Raw genomic sequence first — 13,604 nt, forward strand, 5'->3', positions numbered from 1 at the left:
GCTCTCCCCTCGATGATGGCACCGCCGGTGACATCCTGGTTGGGGTCCCGCTCTCCGGAGACCTTGCTGGTGAACTTGGCAGACTCTCTCCTGGGGTTGCCGGCAGCAGCTGGGTGTCTGAGTCCACCCGGTTATCTTCTCCTGTGGGGAACGGTCGTAGCAGTTCTGGGCCGCTGTCATCCGCTTGTTGACTCAGCTGGGTGCTCGGATAATCAGGTTCTCGCTGGCCCGGGGTCTCAGCATGGGCTTTCTTAAAGAGAAAGATATTGCGAGTGACCACTTCTGAACCTCTCTGGACTGTCACCATGGTACCAGTACGGCGTATGACAAACCAGGGCTGGTGTTCAAACGGCAGTCAGAACTTGCTCCCGGGTTATCGGTCCTTGATATACACTCGGTCGACCTCTTGGATGTCCGATTCTTTGGCTCGTCTCCGGGCGCTGGCCTGGTCATTAGACCGTGTCCAGTTAGATAGAGTCTTTTCCACGTCGACTTGGGCTGGAACCCAGTTGGGATGGTTTGGAATGGTGTCTTTCACTACTCGGCCCATGGTTGCCAGTCCCGGGGCTGCCTCAGTTGTGAGATGGGGTGTTAGCCGATATTCCCGTAGAAAACTGTAGATGGCTCTTTCCACCGAAGACCCCTCAGCATGGGCAATGCGTATTGTCTTGTAGAGCGTGCGCATGAACCTCTCTACTTCCCCATTGGCTTGAGGCCAACGTGGGGTCACTTTCCGGTGGTGGATTCCCCAGCTTTTCAGGTAGTCGGCGAGCTCCTGGCTCTGGGAGGGTGGGCCATTGTCCGTCTTGATTACCTCGAATATTCCGTGTGTGGCAATGGTTTTTTCAAGTCTGGTGATGACTTCAGTCGCTGTCTGACTCCCTACGATTTCCACTTCCGGATATTTCGTGAAGTCGTCAATAATCACAAGGGCATAGCGTCCATCAGGGAGATGGCCGAAGTCGGCGCTCACGCACTCCCATGGCCTTTGTGGGTTATCTTCGGTGAGGATTGGGTGCGGTCTCTCTGGTTGTCCTGCAGCTTGACACCAGGTGCAAGTTCGGACCGTCTGCTCGACTATTGCGTCCATGCCTGGGAACCACACCTTAGCTCTTAGGCGATTCTTGGTTTTTACCATGCCTTGGTGTCCTCGGTGTGCTAGATCTACGGCTTGCTGGGCTAAGGCGGAGGGCATCACCAACCTCGGTTCTCGTAGGAGACAGCCTTGGCTGTCGATTGACAGTTCATCTTTGACCCGTATCATTGCTTCCAATACTGCTTTGGCTTGCAGCGTCCTCTTGCTCAACGTGGATTGTATCGGGCGCCAGTCGTTTTGACTGGATGGCTTCGGCGGCCAGTTGCAGACATTCGTCATTGTGGGTGGCTTCAATAATGGCCTCAAGACTCATGGGCAGAGGCCGGGCTCTCTCCAGCACGAGCCAAACATATTCTTCAGTCTCCTCTGCGTTCTCCTTTTCTGCTTGCGTGGCTTTCCGGGGATGTCTTGAAAGGTAAACTGCTGGGTTTGAAGAACCTGGTTTGTATTCGACCCTATAGTCATACCCTTGCAGTTGGAGGATCCACTTCTCAATCCTGGGTGGCGGCTTGGATGCTGAGCCTTAGAATAGGGGTATGAGCGGTTTGTGATCCGTGGACACAGAGAAGGGTTGACCATATACATATACATGAAAGTGCCGGCAGGCCCAGTGGATTGCGATCGCTTCTCGCTCTATTTGAGAGTATCTTTGTTCAGTGTCCGTTAGGGACCGGCTGGCGTATGTGATAGGTGCCCATTCTCCGTTACTTTGAAGTTGGGTGAGGACTGCTCCTAGTCCGTAAGGGCTGGCATCTACTGCCACATTGGTAGATTTGGTAGGGTCTAAATAGGACAGGGTCGTGTCCGCTGACAGGGCTGCCTTCGTTGCGTGGAATGCTTGTTCCTGATCCGGGCCCCAGTGCCAAGCGGTCGTGGACTTGGTCAGCTCCCTAAGGGGTTTAGTGAGATTGGAGAGGTCGGGAACGAATCGTCCGCAAAAATTCACCATACATAGGAAACTCCTGATCTCCGAGATGTTGGAGGGAGCTGGAGCTTCCTGGACGTCTCTCACCTTGTCGGGATCTGGGGCTATTCCCTGGTCGGAGAAGGTATACCCAAATAAGCTGATTCGGTTCTTCAGGAATTAAAATTTCTCCCTGTGGAGGGTCAGGCTGGATTCTTTGATCCTTTGGAGGACTCCCCTCAATCTCTGGTGATGATCTTCCACTGAAGAAACGTAGATAAGGAGATCATCGCTTACGTTCAGGACTCCTGCGAGTCCGCTGAGGACCTCCCGGAGGGTGTTTTGGAACACCTCAGCGGCACTCGAGATCCCAAAATTGAGGCGTCGGTATCTTCTGAGGCCCAAATGTGTGGAGAAGGTGGTTATGTATCGAGAGTCCGGGTGTAGTGGCAGCTGGTGATAGCCGGACCGGAGGTCCATTTTCGAGAACCATCTCACGCCGTTCAACTCTCCCAAAATGTCGTCAATGGTCGGGGTCAGGTGACGTTCCCTTTTCACTGCCGCATTCGGGAGGCGCATGTCCACACAGATGCGGACTTGACCTGGCTGCTTCGGATCCCGGGCCACTACGATCGGGGACACCCACGTGGTGGGCCCGCTGACTTTCTCGATGATACCTCGTCTCTTCAGTGCCTCCAACTCTTCTTCGACTTTCTTCCTCAGGTGAAACGCGATGCGCCTATGTCTCAAGGCCACTGGCTGGACCGACGGGTCAATGTGGAGGGAGACTTCTTTCCCTTTTAGGCATCCGATGCCTTTGAAGATGCCTCCAAATTCTTCTAGGATGGCTTCTAGTTCATCTTCGAGCACAGCCATGGCGAAGGATATAAGTCTCAGCTCTTCCGCTGATTGACTGCTGATTAACATGCTGCTGCCTTCTTTGGTGACATATACCGTAGTGGGTACTTTGAGGCCTTGGTGTTGCAGTTCGGTTTTGAAACAGCCTATGAGCGGGATAGTGGTTTTCTGGCCATATGCAAATACTCTGATCTTTGCTTCACGCAGAGGGGGCCTGCTACTCAGCTGGTTGTCTGCCATTAATTCTATGGACGCTCCTGTGTCAATGGTGGCTCTCACCTCTTGCTGGTGAATCTTGATTCGACATTTTGGCAGACGCCGCTTCTTCCGTCGTGGCTGGTCTATGGCGTATACATAGTGAAATGGGTACTCGCTCGTGTCGTCGTCCATATCTTCGCTGTCATGATCCTCCACTACCGCTTGAGCAGACTCCTTCTTCGACTTGGTTGATCGGCATACTGCTGCGAAATGATTCATCCATCCACATGCACTGCATTTCTTCCTTTTCACCGGGCAGTCTTGCATGCGGTGGGTGTTTCCTCTGCAGTATCCTCACTCCTTCCGCTTGTCTGGTTGCTTCCTCCCCGCATTTTGGCGTGCTTTTGGTCTCACTATATTCACCTTCTCCGCTGCGTTGACTTGTTCAGACTTTATTGGTCGGTGAAGTGCTGCTTCCATGTGGGGGGCTCTGGCCTGCGACAATTCCTTGGAGCGGCCTAAAGTGACGATTTCCGCTAGAGGCTTACCATCCTCTTGAAGGATGGTGACTCTGAGTTTTGAGGAGTAGCACCCTTGGATTATCTGCCCACGTATTTCCTCCTGTTCATCCCTGAATCCGCACGTGCTGGCTAGCTCTTTCAGGCGACCATAGAAGGCGTCTAACAACTCTTCTGCTTCCTGCTTTGCCTGGCGAAATATAAACTTTTCATAGTCTTTGTTCGCCATGGGTTCGAAGTGTGCGTTTAGGGCGTTGAGGAGCGTGTGGTATGTTTTGGGTGTGGCTTCCACTATCGTCTTATAGATGCGGTGGATGTCCTTGCCCCCTAGGTGGAGTAGCAGGGATCTGCGCCTTTCGCGGGAAATGCCTGCCCCCTCAAAATAGATTTGGATACGGTCAGTCCAATCCCTCCAGCGTGGGACTAGGGACGACGGAGCTCCATCCACAATGAAGGGTTCAAGGGCGGGTATTGACGCCATTTTGGCACGTGCTTGGCGCTCTGCGCAGTCTGCGTGTGACACTCACCTCTTGGGTGCACAGGAAGTTGCCTGGCCGATGTCGCCGGTTGCTTATATGGCCTGCTTCCCCTCTTAACCTTTGCAGTGTCCGCCTGCCCGGTGCACAGCTCTGCTCTCACTGGTGGGCTTATGTGGCACGTGGGTGTGGGTTCGCTTCCTGGTGTGGTGGGCACTCATCACTCCTTCTCACAGCACTCAGTGACAGTGGGTCCCAGAACAGGGCTTCCAGGGCACTGTGGTGGTAACACAAACCACCTTGTGCCAGCAGCATGCACTCCTCAGGCCCTCGTGGTCTTGCAGGGGCCTGGGCACCAAAGTATAAGAAAACGCCCAAATGGTATCAGAGGGGGGGGCACTCAGCACAGCGTGGGGTCGAAATAGCCCCTCGTCGCCAGTGTGATGTTGCTGTGTGCGCTAGCGCTGGGTACAGCGGCGCCGCACGTTAATAATAATCGGGAGCCGGTATTGTAGTTCGTGCGTGGCTCCGACTAAACTCGTCGGCCACGCCTCTTTACTTTATACCGCGGGCGCGTGACGTAACGTGCCCGCGCTGACGTGACCTCGGGACGCGGGTAGGCTGCACCGCTACCCTGCGCCCGAGGATACTACAGTAACTTACCCTGAAGCACCGTGATGCGCCGAGTACCCCTGTCCACCCCATCAGCCGCGCCCATCCACAGATAGACGAGACCAGCAGTTGCTCGGGTTTTGAGAGGGACACAATTAATGTGTCATTTTGTTTTCTGGTTTGAAAGAACAAAAACCTCTAGACCTTGCACGCTCCAACTGTGTTCTTATATGTCAATTTTCAGGGGGAGGGGCTCACAAAAAGTGAATAATTTCAGTTCAAAGAGGAAGAAAGAGGGAGGCTGGGAGGGAATTAATTGTTTACGGTGACATCACCAAGGCCGGCTTATAAAACGAATAGCAGAGGAGCTCTCTCCAGCAGAAGTCTTGAACCATCAGTGAGAGAGGAAAAGGCGTGGAGGCCAGGAAGAAGGGAAGGCTTGTGCAAGAGCAGGTTCCTGCTTCACCTTTTCTATATCTCCCGCTGCTGCCCGGCTGATTCGCTTTATTTATTTATTTTTGCGCACTTTATTCTGGTGCCTGTCTTTTATTTTTTAACCATATACAACCTGCGTAAAGTAAGCAAACCGTCCTGAGTAAAACACGCAGGTGAACACATGCACAACGATGCTGAGTAAAGCACAGCACCGGCCACATGTACCACGCCGAGCAACCACGTGACAAGTATGTGCAGAGAAATGAGAATGTGCACATCTGTACATTTATGCATCATCATGCAGCACTCAACACTCACTTTAAATGGTGCCTTTCTTTTTAGCTTGTAAACACATCACATGGCGCTTTCAGAATTAGCCAAATAATATTTGCCATAAATTTGTGTAGATTTTTCTAAACCATGATGCTATTACGGATGCTGCCCAAAATTCCTTTTCATAGGAAAATGTAACAAGCCTTGGCATAGTCAATAGTTCTCGCTTTTCGGACCTTATAAGTATTTAGTTATGCAGCACAATATCCTTGGTGCAACAACATCAACTGTTGAATGGCTAAACACTTATAAGGTCCCAAAGGCGAGGCCTATTGGCTATGCCAATGCTTGTTGTAAGCAGTAGCCGAGGGTGTAAACCTCACTGCAAAGTCTCAAGTTAAAGGAGATGCAGCTGACTGTTCAATTATCTTTCACCCAAACTAAGCTGGTCTTGTTTGAAACCAAAGTTTTCTTTCACTTCAGATTGTTTCCGACCGAATTGGTCCGTGCCAGCCGGATTCCTTTCCGACCGAGCCATTCCGATGAGCTCGGTCAGAAAGGAATCCGACTCGGATTTCCGGATTGCGGAGGACAGGCTCAAAGATCCTGTCCGCAGTCCAGAAATCCCTCAGTTCTCCCCTGGTCGCCTCTTTACGAATGAGGAAGTACGATGGCAGCTTTTCACTGCCTTTTTGTGCCGGTGTGTCCGGCATGAAAAAGCAGTAGGAAGCTGTCTCTGGGGCCCCCAGCAGGGCCCCCATGGGTGTGAGGCAGCCTGGGGGCACCTATGGTGCCCCTCCGTTGATCCCTGCACCCCGTGGCAGGCACCTTGGGGTGCTGGCCACAGGGTGCAGAGATGAACTGCACCCCTGCTTTCAGCAATGTAGGCATGCATTCCGCTCGGAATGCATGCTTGTATTGCAAAGTATACGAATTCGACCGAACCCTATTCGGTCGCATCGTATTAGCAGGGCTGTAACCGACGACGGCAGGTTGGTCGGTTACAGCTCCTGGCCGATGTTCGGACGAACTCAGGTCCGTCCGGCATCGGAATCGGCCCCTAAATGGGGAATGAGGAAAACTGAGTGTTAGATCAACAGTGACTGAGCTACCTATTGTTGTAACCTCTGCGCTCTGAAGGGTTGATGAAGAACACTCCTGCTTGTAAAAGTCAGAAATCGCTCCTATGGGTATTTTTCTGAGCGTGGAACAGATATATCAAGATCAGTAATTAACAGTGAATGTGAGTGCATCTCTACCCGTTGTCCTGTGCTCTGCCCCTCCTTTCAGGGTCTGCGGTAAGTGGAGCAGATAATACATTAGACCAAGGTTCACTGGTCCTGCGTCAAGGCATCCTCCTTGGACCAAGACCAAGGCCCAGCTTAGTTAACATTTTCTGCTGGGGATTGTGTCACTTTTCAGACAAAGTATATTTCTGGATTTAGTAAGCCATGTATATAAGATTGCCAAGTTGTAGGTGGGAGGGAGGGTGGGAAAGGGTAGTTTAAACAGGAATGTTCACAATTACTCTCTTGCCAAGTTGTAACCACAGAAATGTATAATGTACAGGTATGAACGAAGATAAGTGCAATAACACAGTTATCGAATGTAGAACACCAGTAACCAAATGCAATCAACATCAAACCTGGATGCAAATGTATCAAACAGCAATACTCTAAAGATATATGTTGGAAATAATCTGAAAATCAATATATGTTTTAAAAAAAATAGTAAGCCATGTATAGCCCAATTTATGCGGCTTGCGTTACCTTACTGCAGGGGGGGGCATGGGCAAAGAATGGTCATTTCCGTGCAGCCACTCATAGATTTTGATACAGACCCAGATTCAGTAAAGTCAGTAAACTAGGAGGTGCACCAAAATGGTGGGCCTACCCAAGAGAGGCGTAATGAGGAGAAGTATCTTTATCTCTTCTCGTTACTTCCACTTTTGGGAAGTCCCATGTGTAGGAGAGTAGGTTCTGCAATCCTATGGTCACCCCCGATTTTTGCTTTTTGCTTCACTGGTTTACGACTTTCCCTGGCTGTGGGCCTGCTAATCGGACCCACAGCCTAGCTGTTCTCTCTCTAAATTGACAACCATGTACCTTAGGTGCATTTACCAATTGGTACTGGGCCACCTTATCAGTCCCTGTACAGCATACCTTAGGTATCCAGGGCATAGGTGTACCCAGGGCCTACCAGGGGCTGAAGCATGTATTATGCCACCCCTGGCTGGCCATCTAAACCAGACACAACTGGCTGCACGACAGCTGGGGCAAGGTGGTGTAATCACCCTTTGCTTTAGATATAGTATCCCTATATCTAACCCTAAAAGTGGACACATATATTCCTATCAGTCACTCCTATGGCAGGCCTTATCAATCCTGAAGGCAGAGTGCTTGGAATTATGTGAGATGGTGCTCTGGCATGAGCTGAGCCCGTTTGCAGCTTGCGGAACCAAGTCCTAATAGCTGTTCCATGATAACGCTATACCATATACTCTTAAGTGCATTATGAACCTCGCGGTCAAATGCTAACTTTGGTATAGTATTATCAAAACATGTCGAGTAAGTTGTCATACGAATTGGAATACTACCCCCTCGCCAATTCTGGCGACGGGGGTAGCATTCCACCCTTCTAGAGGGACACGACATATATGTAACTGTGAACTCCGGTTAAAGTTAACTCGAGCCTCAGCATCACAAAATGGATGCTGCCACCACAGACACAAGTCTGACCTCCTGCTGCTGGGAGTCCTTCCAGTGAGGGAGGCTCGGACAAAGGGTTTCCTGCCTTGGGAGGTGCTAGCACCACCCCAGACAGGATTTTGTGTATTAGGTAGGCCAGGGCTGAAAGGAATGAGACATGCCTGGGGCACACAAGGTGTCCTGTGCATACACCGGTCAGAACCAGTTCCTGGGGCACTCCAGCCCCAGAGCTGGCGCAAGACCGGACAAAGGAAAGGGGGTGTAACCACCCCCCTTCCTGGTCCCACCCAGAGGAGGGCCCTAGTCGTAGTGCAGCCCCCTTTTGCTGAATAAAGGTAGGAGCTGGTCCCATTCCAAATTAGATTAATCTTGACAACTTCCACGAAGAACTCTTGACCTTCGCCCTCCTGAATATCAGAAGACTGAAGAATCTCCCTTGTGGGCAAGGAGTGTCCACCCTGCAGCAGCAGGCACCATCAGCGTACAGCGGCTTCCCTTTGTCGTCTTCCTGCAAGGATCCAGACTTCAGAGCCCGACGAGACCCGGACTCCCAGACCTCTCCGACCTCTACCCACATCTGCAGCACAGCTGAGACCAGTGGGTGCGACGAGACACGTGGGACCGGCCATCTTGAAAGAAGCAGCACTTCGCTCCAGCACGACTTCCGAGGCATCCTCGTCCAAGTGCTTTGGGGACTGAGAAGCCCCGACCCCGAGCAGCTCCTGCATCGAAGATCAGCCCTCCAGCATCCACGAGATCTGCGTGGGGCCCTTCTGCCTGTTTGCTGCTCGACGCGTTGTCTGGTCACTTGCCGGCTGGCTGGTGACCTCCTAAACGACGAACTCCGACAACTTTGCTGCTGGTCTGGTTGCTCCAGACTGGCCCTCGCTCCCTTCCAAAAGAGGAGCACCCCGGACCCTCCTGGTCCACTCCAGACGCCATTTCCACTCACCGCGTGGGTTGCCTTTGCCAAGGCCTGTTGAACCCGAATCCGGAGACGACACCGCCGACAGCGAGAGCCTGCGTGGGACAGCTCGTGCCTCCATCCTGGTTGTCGAAGACACCACCTGGTCCACGTGGCTGCCGAGACAAGCGTCCACCTTCACCTGATCGCGACGACGACATCTGGTTCCACTCCTGGTTCCACTCCAGTCACTGGCTAGTGACTTTGAACATTGTCCCCTCTGCTTTCAGGTTCTACTCTTCACTGATCCACCCTTGGATCACACCGGACATCTTCCTCCTGACCGCCTGCAGCATCTTTTCCTCCAGGCCCCATAGACTTCAACGCCGGAACCCGACACGACTTGGCACCTATGCACCCGCAGCCTGTGGGTGAGGTAACACAAGCATTTCGGTGCTCAAGGGTAGCTTGACTCTCCTAGTGTCCAGTTCCATTGTCGTTTTTGTCCTATCTAGTCAGGGACGTCCGTACTCACCTTTTCTTTAAACTGTACTGTCCATAGACGTTTGTACGCATCCCGCGTGTGAGTTCACACTCTGCACAAGCGTTCCGTGGGCCTCCATCTAGTTACCTCAAGTTAGTGTAGTGTGGTCCCAGCGATCCTACAGCCTCTGGACAGCTCCATTCTTCTTATCGACTTTCACATTCCACTTACTTAGTATATGGTTTGTCGTGCCCCTAGGGCACCATTGTAAATCGTGCAACTTAAACATATTTTTCCTAAGAGTTTGTCATGTGCTTAGCCCTCTGATCTCATAAAGAGTTCAGAGGTGTATGTTAGTTAATAAATATCTTGTTTATTTTCATAACAACCTGTGTGGTGTCCTTTCATGTGGTATTCAAGGGGTTATATGTGGTAAAACAGCTGGCTTCACATGCCAAAAGAGTTTAGCCTAAAGACTGCTTGTGTCCATGCTACCATTAGGATAGCTGGTCTATAAGGTTGACTTACAACCAATCACCATAAGGGTTATTTGGACTGATACAAGGTGATCACTAGAACTAGTGAGCATCATATATCAGGCCAACTTCTCACACCATGCCTCTAAGAACTGTTTTTGTGCGGAAAGGTGTCTCTTTCGGCACAAATAGAATCCTACCTGTAAAGCAGACACCCCTGCACCATGACGCATGGGCCTGTGTTGGCGCTAGGCTGCCTGAAGTGCACCAGTGCTAGGGGAGAGCAGAAGTGTGCTATATCTTAGTCGATATGGAGCAGCTCTGCTCTCTTCTTTCCACGCGACACACCAAGTTGCGTTGTATTGTGAGAAAGGACAGTAAACTTGGGCCAAAGTGCCCATGCTGAGAGAGGTGCAGGAGCAGAAGAAAACCCAACCTCACCACAGTTCTCAATAGACTAACTCAATACATCACAACATTTTCATTCTTTTTACACATCTCGTCTTTGCACCAGGAAATGTGGCAGCTCCTGAAACACGTGTGTTCTTTTTATTTAACCCCTTCGATGCTCATGACGAGCTCAGCTCGTCATGAGGCACGGTTGAGCTGTGCTTATGACAAGCTGAGCTCGTCATCAGCAATGATATTCATAAAATGTCAGCACAGGAGGAAAATATCAATAGCAGCCAAGGTGTTAAGGTGTGGTCAAAAAAGAAGATCAATACTTTCATCATCTCATATAAGGATAACATCACCTACTCATCCCTTTCCTTATCTCATGCTTTACTCAGTGAGGCAGATAGTGTATCTACTCTGGCTACACACACTTTGCTATAAATCCATGAATCCAAAAAACTAGGTATCTTTACAAAATACCCAATGCAAAGAGTGTTCTCACCCAAGTGTCTGCCTGCATCAAACCAGGGCCCAGATTACTAAAGGCTTGCATGGCCCTTGCATCATGCAATGCAACGCAAGCCCTTAAGTGAGGTTTAATAACCCACACAAAGCCCCCTTGTGTGCCTCTGCCTGTCTTAATAAATCTAGAGTAACGCAAGGCAATGTTTTGTTACTCTGCTTTGGGAAGCTCTTCCACAGGTGGAATTTGGGCAGTTCCACACATCCACCCATGGTGTTTGGCGCATTCCTAGATTTACTAAGAATAGTAAACTTGGGAATGTATCAGAATGGTACGCCATCCCAACAGAGGAATAGCAAGAAAAAGTATGCTTATTTCTGCTTGTTATTTCCTCTTCCTAAGGGTGCAGCATTCTGCAGCACACATAGAACACGAAAAATGCCTCAGAAGATTGTGTTTGTGCAGGAAGGTGTCCCTTCTTGCACAAACACAACCTGCCTGTAATGCAGGCACACTTGCACCATAGTGCAAAGGTGACTGCACTGGTGCTAGGCAGCATTCATGCACCAATGCAGAAAGCAGGATTGTGCCACAGCTTAGTAAATATGGTGCATTCATGCCCTCTCCATTTGAAACACGCAGCAAGTTGTCTTACTGCGTTGTCCCAAATGTTAGTAAATCCAGGCCCAAGTATAAAACGCAGTCATAAATGAACCAACTTTCAATGTAGTAATGGCACAAGGAATGGCGTTCTGACTAATGAGAATCTGACTACAGAGGATTACCGGTGAGAAAGCTAGCCACTTTAGATATTGTGTCACAAGACCACTGAGTAAAATGTGCAAAGAAACAGGACGTAGGCTTGCTTCACGGAGGCCATAAGTGTCCTGGGGTCCAGGCTTCCCTACTACTAAATATGGACAAGTGGGACAGAGGAGTTCAGATGCTGACTAGATCCAGAATCAGGGCCTCATTACGAGCTTGGCGGTCCTCCTGCGGAAACCCGTATTGCGTCTGCCCGTTGGATTATGATTGTAATCCTAGGCGGCGTACGGTGCTGCAGCAGTGTCACGATGGTGCCTGTCTAAGGCTCATAGAAGAGCCCTAGACAGGCACCGCTGTGACACTGCAGCAGCACGTTACTGCACAGGAAGGAATGCACCCATTGCCATGCATTCTTTCCCATGCAGGATCGGGGGGGGGTGTTCAATACCAGGGGGGCACAACATGTGCCCTCCTGCATGCACCGCAGGCCCAGAAGCACAAGGGGGCCCTGAATTCAGCCTCAATGTCATCAGTGCCCAGAGTGAGCAAAAGATACTGTGATCCCGTAGCTCGCCCACCGAAGTGGTAGCCAACATGTCAGACTATCGCCTTCAAGAAAGCGAGACATAAATGGATTTCAATATCAGGACAGCCCCGTATCTCTCTTCCAAGGGGTCTCTGCTTGACACTCCAACTTCGAACATACCTAAGAACAGTAACCAAAGATCTACAAAGCAAAGCCATTTACTGGAGAATGCTGCACATTTATGGCTTATAAAGTCCTTAAACAGTGAAAGGAAGACACACTCACTATTCTTCAAGAGAGTCAGTGCTTGCCTCACATTATGGAGGTACCAGTTCAATTGGATTTCCTGGGAACACCATTCAAAGCAGATCACATACAAGGTTCCGGAAAAATGAAAGAGGGCCCAAATGACCACCGAAGTAAAACAGAGACATGAAGGAGAGGTGAAAAGAAGGCATTTCAAGCACATTGATCAGCAGAAGCCAAGTCATGACTGTCTTCCATCTGCACGGTCGCTATTACAGGGTGATTTCAGATCTGTAATCTAGCCCACAAAGGATGGGAAGAGTCAGGGAAGATTGGTGAAAAATTGCTGGGTTTTGGTTGGGATGGGGATGAAGGGTAAAGCAGGTGAGAAAGACAAGACATATACGTTATTATTTTGGAGTTAAGTCTTCAACGTCACTGGAGTAGCAATACTATGTAAACACCCTCTGGAGTGGGGGGTGGTAACCCAAAGAGGAAAGGAACTCAGAGGGAAGATGCTTGAAGGTACAGTTGCATTTACAGCAGCTGACTAGGACCCCCATCAGTATTTACACCCCCTCTGGGGGACAGGACACATTATAGAGGAGAATCTAAGAGGACCTGGTGAATACAAGTGTGGGGGCGGAGATAGTGGAGGAGGCATGAATGCAGTTTTGCACCCCAAGCGGGGCAGGAAAGGTATAAGGAATATGGCAACACAGTGTCTAAAAGTTTAAAGATGGCCTACCCCTTACCCATATGAAAGGGACTATTTCTTTTACTCACACGTGCATGAAATTTAGGCATCAATCGTTGAGATATCCCTCTCAGACAAAGCAGGCATAGACGTCATCTGGTCGGGGCAAGGGACTCAACATTTCAAGGAGACACAGAGGCTAAACATGTTTTTTATGGGTCCCAGCAAACAGGGCTGAACTCACCAAAGGGATCAAAGACTACTTCTGGACAAAGAAGATAGGAGACACTCCACCAGTGTCAGTTTGCCAGGGTTGCTTGACCCCAGTTTCCCAGATTTGTGTTTCTCTGACCCTGGATCTCCCACCCAATTCAGGGGCTGCTTCAGAAAAGGGCAATCATGTCCCTTTGACGGCCACGGTCTCGTTAGGGACCCAAACCTGTGGCACAAATGGTAGACAACCACGGGAAGGAATGTCCACCTTGTAGCTCCATTAGAAGACTGTTGTGTAATTTGTCGTTCCGTTTCGAGCTGGAAGTGTATCCCGTTTCACCACCTGCAACAACTTT

Source organism: Lissotriton vulgaris, chromosome 7, assembly GCF_964263255.1.
Source record: "Lissotriton vulgaris chromosome 7, aLisVul1.2, whole genome shotgun sequence".
NCBI lineage: Eukaryota > Metazoa > Chordata > Amphibia > Caudata > Salamandridae > Lissotriton > Lissotriton vulgaris.